This window comes from Phalangium opilio, unplaced genomic scaffold (assembly GCF_054372755.1).
Source record: "Phalangium opilio isolate 3A_F unplaced genomic scaffold, DU_Popi_V2 ptg000017l_1, whole genome shotgun sequence".
In the NCBI taxonomy this organism is placed as follows: domain Eukaryota; kingdom Metazoa; phylum Arthropoda; class Arachnida; order Opiliones; family Phalangiidae; genus Phalangium; species Phalangium opilio.
The window spans coordinates 9,418,102-9,429,648 of NW_028324151.1; the positions used below are offsets into that span (position 1 = coordinate 9,418,102).

The 11,547-nt window shown below is 34.9% G+C and overlaps 1 protein-coding gene across 1 annotated transcript in view; it reads left to right on the top strand.

Annotated features, from left to right (window-relative positions):
- Positions 1 to 11,547, top strand: part of LOC149702996 (uncharacterized) — an 80,834-nt gene that overhangs the window by 23,082 nt on the left and 46,205 nt on the right. The window lies entirely within an intron of this gene.

Here is an 11,547-nt window from a genome sequence, read left to right on the forward strand (position 1 = left end):
TGGAAACAATTTTGGGGAAGCAAAAAGAAGGACTTTGAACTTATTAAGCAAATTAAGAGCTAGACCGAGCGAGTTTAAGGCCTACAATGACATAATAGAGGATCAGCTAAACACCGGAATTTTAGAGCAGGTACCTTTTGAGCAAACAGAAAATTTGACTGGTCCTATATACTATCTCCCCCACCGTGGCATAGTTAAAAAAGATAGATTAACAACTAAGATTAGAGTGGTATGTGATGCGTCCTCTCACATCAAAGGCTTGCCATCCCTAAATGAGTGCGTTGAATCCGGACCCAATCTCTTGCCAGAGCTGTTTGGGATCTTGATTCGCTTTAGAGAAAACAAAATCGCGGTATCAGGTGATATCGAAAAGGCCTTTCATCACAGGCGTGCGCACGGGTCGGGCAGGGTGGGCCCTGGCCCGACATGAAATGTTTCAAGGGGGCGCAAAAGCCGGAAAAATAAGGACGCAAAATTTGGGTATTAGTTCTGCAGACTGCAGGAACATCAGCGAAACGCCGAAAGGGAACGGAAATGTGAATAACAGAGCCACTATGAGAAATGCGATGGTCAGACGGGGGACGGGAAAATTTTGTGTTCTCTCGTATAGTCTCGGGTGTTAACCCTTACAAAAATCTTCTTTAGAACTCTTTAGAAAATTCCTTGGGAAATTTCTTTAGAAATCCTTAAGGAGTTCTTAGGGAAATTGGGGAATATTGGTTTCTTTTTCTTTGGAAAATGCTTTGGAAATAACTTTGGAATTTTCTTGGGAAATAACTTTGGAATTTTCTTGGGAAATATCTTTGGAATTATCTTTGGAATTTTCTTGGGAATTATCTTTGGAATTTCCTTGGGAAATAACTTTGGAATTTCCTTGGGAAATAACGTTTGAATTTTCTTGGGAAATATCTTTGGAATTTTCTCGGGAAATATAGGGAAGATTATTGGGTAAATTAATCTAGCCCTCTAGAAACGAGGATAGTTCTCACATGCAGAACCATATCCCAATGCAGGGAGTGCAGTTCTAATATGCTGAACAACACTTCTTATAGCATGGGCAGTTCCCGCATGCAGTGCGAAACTGCTTATAAAGTCAGACGTATAATCGACTTAAAAACATCCGTAAACGGCAGAAAGTTTTAATCTTGTGCAATTGTATGGGTTACTAAGGGGGTTTTGGAGGCTTCAATGCCCAAGCAGTAGATACAGATGTAGTTGTTAAGTTTAATAATGTATTTTCACTGAGAGTTTTTTGAGTACCAGAAACGCGTTTAACCTAATTTTATCTACAATATTTTTTAAAAAATATTTATTTGGGACTCTAATTACGCTCGAAATAAAGATAAAACATGTCACAAAAGAATTAATTTAAGGTTAATTTTACTTTTCAAAAGCGAAAGTTTCGACTGCCAGCTTATACTCCCTGCATGTAAATCTAAACAACACGATTTTAATTACGTGTATTTTACTTTTAATTTAATTTATCCTTTGCATAAACACCTCACGAATTATTAAAGGAAAAAAAAACGAAAATAGGTAAATATGATAAACCATTTCAGCAATTGCTGAGCCTTAGCTACGGGACAAGCCTTTGTGAAACGTTTTTAATTATTTAGCTATCAAGTCAATGCCTATGCAGGAAAACTTAAGCAAAACAATTTTGGGTAAAATATTTTGAGATAATTATATGTAAAGCATAATTGCTAATATATCTGCTGGTCCTTTGAAATTCATCTCTAGAATTCTAAACGAATTTCATTGGAAAATTAACCCCTGACCTTCTTTGGAAATTTATCTCAAGATTTCCTTAAGAATTTCGTTGGAAAATATTCCATAGACGTTTTTTCGAAATTTATCTCAATAATTCCTATCGAATTTCTTTGGGAAATTAACCCTAGACTTTCTTTGGAAATTTATCTCAAGAATTCTTTAAGAATTTCGTTGAAAAATATTCCACATACGTTCTTTGGAAATTGATCTCAAGTATTCTTGAAGAATTTCGTTGGCAAATATTCCCTAGATGTTCTTTGGAGATTGATCTCAAGAGTTTCTAAAGAATTTCTTTGGAAAACAAACCCAAGACCTTCTTTGGAAATTAATCTCTAGAATTCCTAAAGAGTTTCTTTGGAAAATAAACCTTATACATTCTTTGAAAATTTACCTCTAGAATTCCTAAGGAATTTCTTTGGAAAATATTCGTTAAACCTTCTTTGGAAATTAATCTCTAGAATTCCTAAAGAGTTTCTTTGGAAAATAAACCTTATACATTCTTTGGAAATTTACCTCTAGAATTCCTAAAGAATTTCTTTGGAAAATATTCGTTAAACCTTCTTTGGAAATTTACCTCTAGAATTCCTAAAGAGTTTCTTTGGAAAATATTCGTTAAACCTTCTTTGGAAATTAATCTCTAGAATTCCTAAAGAGTTTCTTTGGAAAATAAACCTTATACATTCTTTGGAAATTTACCTCTAGAATTCCTAAAGAATTTCTTTGGAAAATATTCGTTATACCTTCTTTGGAAATTAATCTTTAGAATTCCTAATGAGTTTCTTTGGAAAATAAACCTTATACCTTCTTTGGAAATTTATCTCTAGAATTCCAAAAGAATTTCTTTGGAAAATAATCTCAAGTCATTCTTTGGACATTTGTCTCAAGACTTCTTTAGGAAATTCCAAAGAAAGTCTTTGGGAATTGTTCCTTTAGGAAATGATCCCAAGGGCTCCATAGGGTTCCAAAGAATGGCCTTTGGAATTCCTAAGAACATTTTTGTTAGGGGGTAGGGGCGCAAAATTAACTAGGCGGCCCGACCTTACTGAAAACCCTGCGCACGCCTGTGGTTACAATTATCTACTTCCGAAATAAAGTAACCTTTCACGAATTATAATATGCCTTTTCCAAAAAAATTATTGTTTCCAATTATCAACTTCAGAAATAAAATAATAAAATAACCTTTCTCGAATTATTTTTCTATCCTGGTATGAGAATTGTAAACTGATACAGCCTGAAGAATAGTACAATATTTAAGTGTACTTTAAAAAATCATAAACACGATCCGTTAGTAGGTCACATTACTGATTTAGATCACAGAAAAAGGTGGTTTTTGAAACCAAAGAATACAACTGCATTGTTAAGAATTGCGCAAAACTCAACACAAACACTGCTATTTCCCAAAATAGCAGCCGCTATTTCTAAAACAGAAATTTTGAAAAACACCGCTGTTTTTTTGGAATCGCGGTTGCTATTTCGAGAACTGCTCTACCGGGAACTGCTCATACGAGGTACACCCTTAAATTGGTACCATGTATGTACATATTTCGGAGGAAGAAGTAAAATTTAATTTATTGACTTTTCCTTCGTTCCCACTATAACCTTCAACCTTATTAAAATAAGGGGTCATCCGTAAATAGAGATGTGAAATTACCGGGTAGATTACCGATAAATTACCGATGAATTTTTTGGGAAAACAAAATTTCTGTGCTTACAATCCATTACTTTAAACAACGTTTAATTGTGAGCACTATCTGACTGCTTTACACGTATTTGAGGCTTTTGCTACCAAGACGGCAGCCATGGCCTTTCTAATCTGATCTCCAACTAAAGATTTATTAAGTTGTAAGGCTAGCGAGTAGCGCCTGGTGAAGTGGTGAGTCATTTTGGAAGTTAGTAAACACAGAAATAGTCGATCATTTAAGTGTAAAATGAACTTTTAATGCGTAATAAAAATGTTTGGTAATTTAACGCCGTAATTTACCCGTAAATTACCATTGTAAAATTACGGTAAGATATAAAACGGTAATTTACGCGGTGTTTGGTAAATTACCGACTCACATCTCTATCCGTAAAGCACTCCACTTGATAGGGCGGCCCTTAAGGCAATATGTCATAGAACAGTTTCGGCTCAAAATCGTCCGTATACTTCGGTGCTACCACCCTTTATGGAACACCCTCTATAATAACACTTCTCTACAACTATTAGGGTGAATCATTGGGGCTTTGTGCTCGATATGTTTTAATGGAGATACTAGATACTTAGGTCTTTAAAACGCTTACTAGATTCTTAAGTAATTACTAATTAATCCAAGATGCGGCATTGTTAATGTGACTACGATCTTGTTTCCATATATTTTTCCTAAAATATTGCGCTAATTAACAAAGAACATGCATCATTATTGATTAAACTTATTGTACGTTTTTTCTAAAATTGTAATTAGTCTCATAAAGTAAATGCTATAAGTCTATGTTTCTGAAGCTCAGATCCAAACAAACAAAAAATAAGACTAGCCAGAAAATTAAATTTTTCTGACGACATATAACTACCAACGAGTCTTCCGAGTAGAAGACTAAAATGTATGTGCAGAACATTGCCTATTCTTTTACTGAACTTGATTTTCAAAAAAATGTGGATTCACTATTGTCCGATGAAGAGCTACGTCGTGAATTTCTAAAATATTTCCAAGACAATTGGTTGGTGATCAAGGAGAAATGCGTAATGTTTTATCGAAGGCAACCCTTCAATTTGGGAGACACAACCAACAATGGATTGGAATCTTTGAACCAAAAAATAAAAGCAGCCGTTCCAAAACGTAACAACTCGCTTGACCAATACAAAGATGAAAAATTCCATCCCAGCCTTAAAGATCCTGACATGCAGAAGGCGGCTGAAATGATTCGGGACGTTTGCGTGAAAAACTTTTCTGAAGAAATTGTCGAAAACATGATTATTGGAATGTCAAATTACACGAGTTGCTCACCAATAGATAACAGTTCGAATTATTTGGTGAAGTACAAGAGCAGTTCAAACGCAATCTGTGTCGGGAAAACATGCTCTTGTTCTAAATTTAAAATAATAGGAATTCCCTGTTTGCACTACTTTTCAGTATAGCTTCTATAGCGTTTTTTTCTTCTATTTGGGGTTGCAAGATAACAGGAAGTATAGGCATGTAATGCAATAGATTACTGAAAAACGCCTTCTATTTTTATTCTATGAGAGCGGTAGCTCTCTTAGATAAGACTTCATACTGCTCCTAATGTATAAGGAGGGTTTTTTGTTTGAATGTAATTTTTTTCGTATTATGTTAACTGTTTTGAAAAAATTCCACGGATCTAAAATCCAGGCCCTTAATATGTGGTTAAAATTTCAAAGAGACACTTGCAATAGCTTTTTTTTAATAGAAAATTTTCATAAAATTATTCAGTCAATTTGGCAAAAAAAAAAGGAAATTTTCCCATAGGAATAACATGGGAAATGTTTGCTGTGATAGCCAAAGTTTCTCGACCATTTTTTGAAGACTATTTGTTCAACCTTTCATTTAAAACGGTTTTAAATGAAAGGTTGAACATTAAACTGGTGCCTTTTGAAGTTTCATTAAAAACAATTAAGTTTAAGTATTGTTTTTAATTTATTTTAATTACATACTCTAAATTGCGTTGTTTACCCTGAAACTGTGGAACATACGACTATTTAGTGGTATGGGTTAGGTAGTCGTTTCACCGCGATTATAGCGCCTTTACAGACGATTATACTAGAATAGCGATCAAAGGTAATTAAACTAGGTTAGCGATCAAGGGTAATTGAACTAGGTTAGCGATCAAGGGTGATTGAACTAGGTTAGCGATCAAGGGTGATTGAACTAGGTTAGCGATCAAGGGTGATTGAACTAGGTTAGCGATCAAGGGTGATTGAACTAGGTTAGCGATCAAGGATGATTGAACTAGGTTAGCGATCAAGGGTGATTGAACTGGGTTAGCGATCAAGGGTGATTTAACTAGGTTAGCGATCAAGGGTAATTGAACTAGGTTAGCGATCAAGGGTGATTGAACTAGGTTAGCGATCAAGGGTGATTGAACTAGGTTAGCGATCAAGGGTGATTGAACTAGGTTAGCGATCAAGGATGATTGAACTAGGTTAGCGATCAAGGGTGATTGAACTGGGTTAGCGATCAAGGGTAATTGAACTAGGTTAGCGATCAAGGGTGATTGAACTAGGTTTGCGATCAAGGGTAATTGAACTAGGTTAGCGATCAAGTGTAATTGATAATAATAATAAAAAAAAACACTGGTATAAAGCTAGCATCCATAATCGCTTTCAATATTCTTGGAAATGCCATTTTTTCTAGAACTTTTATTAAGAGCAAAATACTTGTTTAAATTATGTTGAAAAATATTTTCGGCAAATTGAATTTTGGTGAACAAACTAAGATAAGAATTTTTTTCAAATATTAAATGTTTTATAATCATGTCTTCAAAAGTCCAAATTTTAATATCTGTTACACTTCAAGCAATTAATTTATAAACTTATCTCTTACTTTTTCTAATCTTTGTCTGCAAAGACAGTCTTGTGCAAAAACTGCAAACAAAAAAATATATAAATATTTTTTACTTCTAATTTCATCGGCAAAATCGGAATTAGTAAATATCGTCCATTTTGTTTGCTTATCGTTCTGAGCAGTGAGCACTGTGCTCTCGCTCAATATAGCTCTGGTGAACGATCGAGATTTTCGGTCAAATAAGAACCAAGCTCATATGTAAACTGTTAATGCATTTATATTATAGTGCATGGACCAAACAATTTCGAGCACTCAGTGACACACAAAAATTTAAATAAAAACTTATCAGTAATTTTACTGTTAATGTATAGATAAAATAATGCACAAACGGAAACCGGTTTAATTTTCCGTATGCAGAATGCAATTCTTCGCCGCCGACCAGGCTAAATTTCTTTTAAAGCGTTGTTGTTATGCAAGGATGATTTGTACGGTATTTAAAGACGCAAGTACTTAGAAAAATTAAATGAGTATTCGCAATATCCATAATTAAAGAAACTAAATGAACCAAAGTAATTGGTTACGTACGAACATACTAATCGTGTGTTAAAGCTTAAATTTGTATTTGTTGAAATTTTACTCGATGAATCAGCGCTTTAAATTAATGTGTATTTGTTAATTCTGAGTGACAACAATTATAATGCATTAATATCATGGATCTACCACATAGCGGTAATTTAAGAGGTGGAAGGGATACCGATACCAATTTCTTCTACAGGACTGCAATCGGATGCCGGTTGTTAACTTTTGAATTTAAGACTTGAAACACCAATTACGGATAACCAAGAATTCGTAACAAATGTTTTTTTTTTTTCAAATTGTTAAGTTTTTTGAACTTGGACGATTACGGCAACTGTTTATGATTTTTAAACTAAGCGATTCGATTAAAATTTTGGGCCTAGCTCCTTGGTTTTGTGTTGCGCCCCCCCCCCCTTGGGAAAAATAATGTTCGGCGCCCCTGGGTCTGAGAAGATCGCTAGAAAGTAACAACAAGGACATGATAAGCGAGGGGTATGCTGGTAACGTAAAAGGTCAGCCTGCTCAAGAAAAGTGCTCCTTGAAAGATTTATTCCCTTATTCAAGTGTGATGGATATGACGTCTATAAGTACTTCGTATTATTTACACATTTCCATGTTCTTAACTGAAACAGCCTTACATATGAGAACTAAAATTTGTATTCAGCCTTGTTTAACCATGGAAGAAGAAGGGTGTATGGAAGGGTCCTATAGTGTTAAAGAGAGCGCGTTGAAAAATCGTAACTTCCCCCTTTTCATCCCCTCCTTCCCGAGTTTATCACCAGCGTTGAAAGCTTCTGCGCAGTAGTAGAGGCGGTAGAGAGCGGATCTAAACAGTATCCCTCTCTCTGCTTGCGCGCCAATATTGCGCAGAGCAGTAATCGAGTTACGGCTAGTGCCGAGAGGAGAGGAGAGTTTTCCCACGTGACCCTACATTTCGCGTAGCCGTCTGCCTATTCACCTCACCATTCCATTACACCCTTCTTCCATGGTTTAACATTACTACAACCTTCTGATATGTTTAAGTGTGATTATTTTGGCGGAGAGTGCCCTAATTAATGTTTGGGTATACTACGTATTTTACGAACATCGAGGAAGTGAGAGTCGACAGCAAGGGGCGTTGTCAATGAAGCAAGAAGGAGATTTTTAAAATCCTGGTTCATAGGGAGTTTATTTTTGTGGTAATTTTCTTTCGTAATTGAACTCATTACGAATAAACTGTAACCATCTAAAATGTATGTTACTATCTCAATTAATAAATTCGAGCTTAAAAGATAAAAGACTGCAAACTTATTTCAAAGCCTCTTAAAGGAACAAGAGGACTGCACAATTATTTTAAGGCTTCTTAAAGGGATGGGAGAGCTTCAAACTTATTTCAAGGCTTCTTAAAGGGATGGGAGAGCTTCAAACTTATTTCAAGGCTTCTTAAAGGGATGGGAGAGCTTCAAACTTATTTCAAGGTTTCTTAAAGGGATGGGAGAGCTTCAAACTTATTTCAAGGCTTCTTAAAGGGATGGGAGAGCTTCAAACTTACTTTAAGGCTTCTTAAAGGGATGGGAGAGCTTCAAACTTATTTCAAGGCTTCTTAAAGGGATGGGAGAGCTTCAAACTTATTTCAAGGCTTCTTACAGGGATGGGAGAGCTTCAAACTTATTTCAAGGCTTCTTAAAGGGATGGGAGAGCTTCAAACTTAATTCAAGGCTTCTTACAGGGATGGGAGAGCTTCAAACTTAATTCAAGGCTTCTTACAGGGATGGGAGAGCTTCAAACTTATTTCAAGGCTTCTTAAAGGGATGGGAGAGCTTCAAGCTTACTTCAAGGCTTCTTAAAGGGATGGGAGAGCTTCAAACTTTTTTCAAGGCTTCTTAAAGGGATGGGAGAGCTTCAAACTTATTTCAAGGCTTCTTAAAGGGATGGGAGAGCTTCAAACTTATTTCAAGGCTTCTTAAAGGGATGGAAGAGCTTCAAACTTATTTCAAGGCTTCTTACAGGGATGGGAGAGCTTCAAACTTATTTCAAGGATTCTTAAAGGTATGGGAGAGCTTCAAACTTATTTCAAGGATTCTTAAAGGGATGGGAGAGCTTCAAACTTATTTCAAGGATTCTTAAAGGAATGGGAGAGCTTCAAACTTATTTCAAGGCTTCTTAAAGGGAAAGGAGAACCATTAACCTTATGGGCTCTTTATAAAGCGAATGAAGTTTTCTAGGCTGTGGCAAAAAGTATACCAATGAATGATGAGTATCAAAAGCTACTTCAATCGTTTGTCGTCAAGAATAATGAAAAGTGAACCGCTTCGAAAGTTAAGCGTGAGCTATACTTATTATCGAGAAACTAATTACGATATCATGTTTGACTGAAATAAATACAATACTAATGAAACTATACCCATCTGCCAAAACAATATGATTGCTATAGAATAAATTACCGTTATCCAAGGGGATAGGAACTCCGTTCTTCTCGCGTAAACCTATTTCGGAGACTTTAACATTGTATTGATTTCGAACCACAGCGTTCTCGTAGTTCACCTTGTATTATTTTCATCCAAGTGTTTGACCCCTTGGAAATAATTAAACTCTCACGATTCGTGTATGTTGCAAATGTTTACGTTTCTAAACGTGCTCGTAATTGAACTTTTGATTAAAAAAAGAGGCCGAAACAAAACGTTTTTATTATGTATCATAAGTTTATGTGTATCATAAGTTAGTCACACCACAGACCAGGAATAATTTCGGGTCTGTAGTCACACTTCGTTTAACTTCATATTCTGATATACTCTTCAAACAAGTAATGGGAAAGGACCATCCGCAACACCGAGACAACGCATTAAGGGAGTTTTCGACCACTCCCGGTGGGTCCCGGTTCTAGAACTAGCGCGGTTTAGCTTTAGCATAACGTATCATACTTAAAAGAACTTTCCTTTCAAACCTTATGATCTCATTGTTTTTACTTGCAAGGACAGAATCGAGCGAATTAATCTACGTACGAGTGGTGAAGTTAGTCACTATATGCAGCTTTTATCGATATTGTTCTTTTCAGTTTCAAATATGGCTAAGCAAATATCAGGCGAGTGCACAGGCGTGCGCAGGGTTTTCAGTAAGGTCGGGCCGCCTAGTTAATTTTGCGCCCCTACCCCCTAACAAAAATGTTCTTAGGAATTCCAAAGGCCATTCTTTGGAACCCTATGGAGCCCTTGGGATCATTTCCTAAAGGAACAATTCCCAAAGACTTTCTTTGGAATTTCCTAAAGAAGTCTTGAGACAAATGTCCAAAGAATGTCTTGAGATTATTTTCCAAAGAAATTCTTTTGGAATTCTAGAGATAAATTTCCAAAGAAGGTATAAGGTTTATTTTCCAAAGAAACTCATTAGGAATTCTAAAGATTAATTTCCAAAGAAGGTATAACGAATATTTTCCAAAGAAATTCTTTAGGAATTCTAGAGGTAAATTTCCAAAGAATGTATAAGGTTTATTTTCCAAAGAAACTCTTTAGGAATTCTAGAGATTAATTTCCAAAGAAGGTTTAACGAATATTTTCCAAAGAAACTCTTTAGGAATTCTAGAGGTAAATTTCCAAAGAAGGTTTAACGAATATTTTCCAAAGAAATTCTTTAGGAATTCTAGAGGTAAATTTCCAAAGAATGTATAAGGTTTATTTTCCAAAGAAACTCTTTAGGAATTCTAGAGATTAATTTCCAAAGAAGGTTTAACGAATATTTTCCAAAGAAATTCCTTAGGAATTCTAGAGGTAAATTTTCAAAGAATGTATAAGGTTTATTTTCCAAAGAAACTCTTTAGGAATTCTAGAGATTAATTTCCAAAGAAGGTCTTGGGTTTGTTTTCCAAAGAAATTCTTTAGAAACTCTTGAGATCAATCTCCAAAGAACATCTAGGGAATATTTGCCAACGAAATTCTTCAAGAATACTTGAGATCAATTTCCAAAGAACGTATGTGGAATATTTTTCAACGAAATTCTTAAAGAATTCTTGAGATAAATTTCCAAAGAAAGTCTAGGGTTAATTTCCCAAAGAAATTCGATAGGAATTATTGAGATAAATTTCGAAAAAACGTCTATGGAATATTTTCCAACGAAATTCTTAAGGAAATCTTGAGATAAATTTCCAAAGAAGGTCAGGGGTTAATTTTCCAATGAAATTCGTTTAGAATTCTAGAGATGAATTTCAAAGGACCAGCAGATATATTAGCAATTATGCTTTACATATAATTATCTCAAAATATTTTACCCAAAATTGTTTTGCTTAAGTTTTCCTGCATAGGCATTGATTGATAGCTAAATAATTAAAAACGTTTCACAAAGGCTTGTCCCGTAGCTAAGGCTCAGCAATTGCTGAAATGGTTTATCATATTTACCTATTTTCGTTTTTTTTTCCTTTAATAATTCGTGAGGTGTTTATGCAAAGGATAAATTAAATTAAAAGTAAAATACACGTAATTAAAATCGTGTTGTTTAGATTTACATGCAGGGAGTATAAGCTGGCAGTCGAAACTTTCGCTTTTGAAAAGTAAAATTAACCTTAAATTAATTCTTTTGTGACATGTTTTATCTTTATTTCGAGCGTAATTAGAGTCCCAAATAAATATTTTTTAAAAAATATTGTAGATAAAATTAGGTTAAACGCGTTTCTGGTACTCAAAAAACTCTCAGTGAAAATACATTATTAAACTTAACAACTACATCTGTATCTACT